Source organism: Aulonocara stuartgranti (assembly GCF_965226115.1).
Source record: "Aulonocara stuartgranti genome assembly, chromosome: 9".
Lineage (NCBI taxonomy): Eukaryota > Metazoa > Chordata > Actinopteri > Cichliformes > Cichlidae > Aulonocara > Aulonocara stuartgranti.
Window position 1 is genome coordinate 4,573,283 of NC_138960.1, and position 6,000 is coordinate 4,579,282.

General features: G+C 40.2%; 1 protein-coding gene across 1 annotated transcript in view; it reads right to left on the bottom strand.

Annotated features, from left to right (window-relative positions):
- The window catches only part of LOC309714891 (uncharacterized protein), a 28,732-nt gene extending 23,208 nt beyond the window's left edge, over positions 1-5,524 (bottom strand). The window contains exon 1 of the mRNA XM_082547619.1: positions 5,508-5,524. The gene's annotated coding sequence lies outside the window, so the exon portion shown is untranslated. The remainder of the gene's footprint in view (positions 1-5,507) is intronic.
- Between the last annotated feature and the right edge of the window lie 476 nt (positions 5,525-6,000).

Here is a 6,000-nt window from a genome sequence, read left to right on the forward strand (position 1 = left end):
TTTTTTACCAGGTACTAACCTGCAAATACAGGTAAAGTTCAGGAGCAATGAAGACAGTGCACTCGGTTTGCCTCTCAGATTGCATCTGAATAGTGGGCGGAAGTCCATCCCCCTAAAGCAACTGGGTTGCACCTGCCTTGAAATAATAGTTCCACCTGAGGTGTTGCTCCATTTTTTGTACCTTCTGTACAGTTCATGCGACAAAATAATATACTGGTTAAATTGGTCATGTTACCAAAGTCATTTTGAATATTAATTGCCACAGAAAATAACTGATAAACAAATTAAATAAATTAAATTAAATGATTAACACAAAAGTGGCCATGCATTTTGGGTGTGCCACACTAGAAATGTGCTTTGGAGTTTGCATGTGCTTTGTCTCTAGGGGCCACCGATATATTTATATATAAAAAATATATAAATACAACTTTTTTTTTTACATTAGTAATTCCTTTTGTGCATAATTTTATATTAATGTTAATAATAAATTAATTTACCAACACAACAACCTGAAGATCTGGTTCCGAGCCGAAAGAGCCGGTTCTCTAAAAAGAGCCGGAAATCCCATCACTAGAATGAAGGAAAGCTGTCTAAAAAAGGCATCCACAAGTATAGGATCTATTCTTGTGATGTGAAGTGATTCAGTAGCTTAAGCATCACCATTGCAGTGGTGCAGGGACTAACGTGGCTGCTTTGTTTTCTTTTTGACCAATTGGCCTCTTTGCTTTATTCGCACGTTGGCCTTTGTTCCAGCTTTTGTTTCAACAGTATACAACATGCATTCAAATACAAACAGTGACTCTTACTTATACAGTAGACAGAAATGTATGTAGCCTTCATGGAAGAATTATCTCTCATCTGCCCTTGGCAGAACCTCCACTTGACGCCTCATCATCTATAAATGAAGCCATAAGAAGCCAGATTTGATGTAGCAGGGCAAAGACTATCAAATGGATGGAAGAACAGCCTGAAGCTATTTACACACATTATGAACTCTGAATGTGATGCATGAGGAAAAAAGTGATTTTGCAATAGTTAACTTTGGTAGCATAAATTGATCTTTTCACACTTCTCTGTTCCTTTTGAAGTAAAAAAAAAAAACTAAACTCAGTGTTTTTGACTGAAGTCAAAGTCAACTTCTTCTCTTTATGTGCGCATTAAAAAACAGTTGAAAAAAGAAGCTCTACTGCAGGGGTGTCAAACTCAATTGCACAGGGGGCCAAAACTCAAGGCACACTTTAGGTCGCGGGCCAAACAAGATAAACATTTATTGAACACTCTAAAACAATGTTTTTTAGACATAAATATGAATAAAGACAGGAATATTATTCCAGATTAAATAAACTTAATTTTAAATATTTTGCTCTTCATAAAAATATATCCTGTCAAAATTATGCAAGTTAGAAATATGAACATGCTGCCAAAACCCCAGAAAAAATAAATGAAAGCACACACAAGGTTGGAGCCGCATGTAGACAGAGCTGGGCATTGCTTCAGGAATGGAACTAATAAACTGTGCGGGCCGTTTAGGGTCCTACTTTCCCTTGAGTGCATCATTACACTGCAGCTCCATCTGAATCTGCACAGGTGCAGTTCAGCAAAGTCCGTTGACTTGGTTCAACATTACTTAGCAACAGGGAAAGTAAGGCAGGTTGCACTGGTGCATTTGTGACAGCTTCACTTGAAACGCCTTCACTGCATCATACATGTCCATGAACTGACAGATTTCCTTGCTGAGCTCAAAAACCCTATTGAGAACTTTTCCCCAACTCAGCCAACGGACCTCTGTATGATGATGCACAAACTCTGAATCTATTTCCCACATAAAAGACTGAAATTGACGGTGATTTAAACTTTTAGCTCGGATAAAATTTACGGTCTGCGTTACGGTGATCATTACATGCTCCAATTTTAGGACTTTACCACACAGCCTTTCCTGGTGTGTGATGCAGTGATATGCTGTTAACTCACCGGTACAGTTATCCTGCATCTTTACTCGCATCCTGCGGACCTCCGGCATGATGGCGCCGCTGTCGGGTGTAGCTGTTTTCGCTCTATTGTTGTGTTTTTTCTCTCTACTCTGCTGTTTTTTAACTGTTTTAATGATGTTCTGGCTGCCTTGGTCTACGACCGTCTGACGCTATTATCCATCCGTTCGTCAATGACGGCCAAAGATGTTTTTTCCTCTTCCTTTTGTGGGACTTTCCATTCTCCACACTTTTTCCCGCATTCCTCTGGTACCTTCCACCCTCTGCCTGTGACTGAATCTTCGGCCAGCGCTTTCAGCGTTCCCCGTAGACTACGGAGAAGAAGAGGAAAGAGATCAGGCATCCAGGTGAAGTTTAGGCTCCTTTGGCGGCGGGGGCTGATTAGAAAGCGATGTCGGGCGTTTTCTGTTGCCTACGCACATGACAGCTATATGGAGAGGAACCCGTCTCCCAAGGCCCCACTTGGATACAGGGGGCCTAGCTCTCCGAGGTCGTGTTATCTCAGAAGGGTTCATCCAGACTCTTCTGCTGACTGGTTTTTTATCCCCTCGGTGAGTGGAATATATGAACATGAAGGCTCTGATCCCGGGAATTTACGCCCTTTAGCTCGAGAAACTCGAGCTTCTACCAACAACAATGTTTTCACCCCGCTGTCTATGGCGCTCTTTAATGCCCGATCTTTGGCGAATAAATCGTTTGTGCTTAACGATTTTATTGTTTCTAAAAATCTGGACTTCCTGTTTTTGACTGAGACCTGGCAACGGGGTTCGGATTATTCGTCTACTATTGAAATGTGCCCAAACGGCTTCTCTGTCATTAGCCAGCCTCGAGGATCTGGTCGTGGAGGAGGCCTCGCGGTGGCATATCGGAGCCGTTTAGACTGCCGTCCAGTGAAAGTTGGACACTTTCTGTCTTTTGAGCTGCAGCTCATCAAAATCGGAAAGAAGGATCCTTTTCACTGTGCACTGGTTTATCGCCCTCCTGGCCCAAACAGTTCGTTCTTAGCTGAGTTTAGTGATATTCTGTCCTCTACTATGAGGTTGTCTAAATTGCTTCTTGTGGGAGATTTTAATATACATGTCGATGATGAGTCCGACCCCTTTGCTAGGGGTTTTACCAGCATTATGGACTCTTTTCATTTTATCCAACATGTATCTGGCCCCACACACAACAAAGGCCATACACTGGACCTTGTCTTTTCTTTGGGTCTGAATATTGATTTTATTTGTTCTAAGGACATTTTTATTTCTAACCATTATTGTGTCTTTTTTAATATGTCTTTTTGCAAGCCTATGTCTCCTGTTCATCGGACAGTCATTTCCCGTACCCCTCCACAGCACAGAAGTTCTCTGATTTTAAATTAACATTATCCCCACAAAACGATGTTGATTTTTCTATAGATCTATTCAATTATCATTGTCTTTCGATCTTAGATGAAATCTGTCCGATTAAAATGAGACCTGTGCTTGTTTCTAAGTCTGTACCCTGGTTAAATGACAACATTCGTCTTATAAAACGAAATTGTCGTAAAGCCGAGCGGTTATGGAGGAAAACGCACTTAAATGTTCATCTCCTCTATTTAAAGGATCTTTTAGCCTCCTTTAACAGTGCTATTAGAGTTGCGAGGGCTGCTTACTTTTCTCAGTTGGTTACAAAGAGCAGAGGTAATCCTAAAGTTTTATTTGATACTATTACTAATATTATTACTCCTGCTCCACCTGCCGCCATTATCTCCTCTGTTGAAGATTGTGAAACTTTTTTTGATTTCTTTTTAGAAAAAATCAGTAACATAAGGAAAAACTTGTCTTTTTCAGCGTCTGCGCTGTCTGCTCCCACGCCAGCTCGGCCTGTTGTTTTAGAAGGTTTTTCACCTGTTTCACTACCAGAGTTGGAAAAAATAGTCAGTGCAACAAAATTATCCACTTGCTCTCTTGATGTGTTACCTGCATCATTATTCAAAAATGTTTTTTACTCTACTGGTCCTTGCATTCTTACTATAATTAACACCTCTTTGGCTTCAGGCATAGTCCCTGCCTATTTTAAAACTGCTGTTATTCATCCTTTGTTAAAAAAGCCTATGCTGGACCCATCTCTCCCTAGCAATTATAGACCAATTTCAAAAATTCCGGTAATCCCTAAGATTTTAGAGAAGATCGTGGCTAAGCAGCTTACAGCAGTCTTAGATAATTATAGTATTTTCGACAAATTTCAATCGGGCTTTCGTAAAGTCCATTCCACCGAAACAGCCCTTCTTAGAGTTTCTAATGATATTCTGTTACAAAGTGATGCAGGTAATTGTTCTGTTCTCTTAATGTTGGATCTTACGGCGGCTTTTGATACTGTTGACCATTTTATTTTACTTAACAGGTTGAAATACTGGGTCGGTGTCTCTGGGACTGCATTGAAATGGTTCTCCTCGTATCTCACTGACCGATTTTCCTCTGTGGCAGTTTCTAAGTATAGATCATCTTCTGCGTCTCTGTCTTTTGGTGTGCCACAAGGCTCTGTGCTGGGGCCTTTACTGTTTTTAGTTTATTTACTCCCTCTCCAGCACATTCTGAGCCCTTTTGAGGATATTTGTTACCATTGTTATGCGGACGATATCCAACTCTATATATCTTTTAAGCCGGAGGAGGTTTCTAAGCTGCGGCTTTTAAATGTGTGCTTGGAAACCATTAAAGGCTGGATGGCTGAAAACTTCCTCCAACTAAATGATAACAAAACCGAAGTCCTCTTATGTGCCCCAGATAGACATAGACCCAGTATAATAAATGCTCTTGGTCCTCTTTCAGCGTTTGTAAAACCATCTGTCAGGAACTTAGGGATTATCCTTGATCCTGCTCTTACGTTAGATAGTCATGTTAAATCTCTTGTTCAGTCCTGCTTTTATCATTTAAGAAATATCTCTAAATTGAGCTCTATAATATCCTATACCGAACTCGAGATTGTTATTCATGCTTTTATTTCATCACGATTGGACTATTGCAATTCCCTGTTTACTTGTTTAAACAAAGGTTCCTTGGAGCGTCTGCAGATCGTTCAGAATGCTGCAGCAAGACTTTTGACGAAAGTTTCTAAATATTCACATATAACACCGTTGCTTAAGCAGTTACATTGGCTTCCTGTCGAATCTAGAGTCCATTTTAAGATTTTGGTTTTAACTTTTAAGGCTCTTCGACAACAAGCACCACCATATATTATTGAACTTTTGCAGCCCTATGCCCCTAGTAGGTCTCTGAGGTCGAGTAGTCAGGGCCTACTTGTCATTCAGTATACGAGACTGAAAACTAGGGGTGATAGAGCTTTTGCTACTGTGGCCGCTCGACTTTGGAACTCCCTTCCTCAGGACCTACGATCCGTTGATTCATTGATTACTTTTAAAAAAACAGCTAAAAACTTATCTTTTTAAAATTGCTTTTTGTTAACTTTGTTTGTTTTTTGTCTTTTAATCTGTTATATCTGTAAAGCACTTTGTGATGTCTATCTAGAAATGTGCTATATAAATAAAATTTTACTTACTTTACTTACTAGTCCGCTTTTTTCACCGCACAGCACCGGCGCTCCATCTGTTGTAAGTCCAACAAGTTTGTCCCAGGGCAGTTTCATGTCGGTTACACTTTGACATACGTTTTTAAAAATGTCTTTTCCTGTCGTTGTCCCGTGCATCGATTTAATGTTCAATATTTCCTCTCCACGGATGAAGATGGCCAGCCGTGCAATGTCCATCATGTCTGTACTTTCATCCACAGCAAGAGAGTATGCAATAAAGTTTTTGCTTCTTTCACACAACTTTGTGATTTTGCTCTGGTGAAAAACATCTGCTGAAATGTCAGATTCTTCTTTAGCTCTTCTACTTTCTGCATTTAGGTTTTTCAGCTTATCCTGACGTTTTGTCTCGTAGTGCCGTCTTAAATTAAATTCCTTAATTACAGCCACATTAGCTTCACTAATAAGACACACGGGTTTACCAGCAATGTCTGTAAACATATATTCAGTCACCCACTGGCGCTGA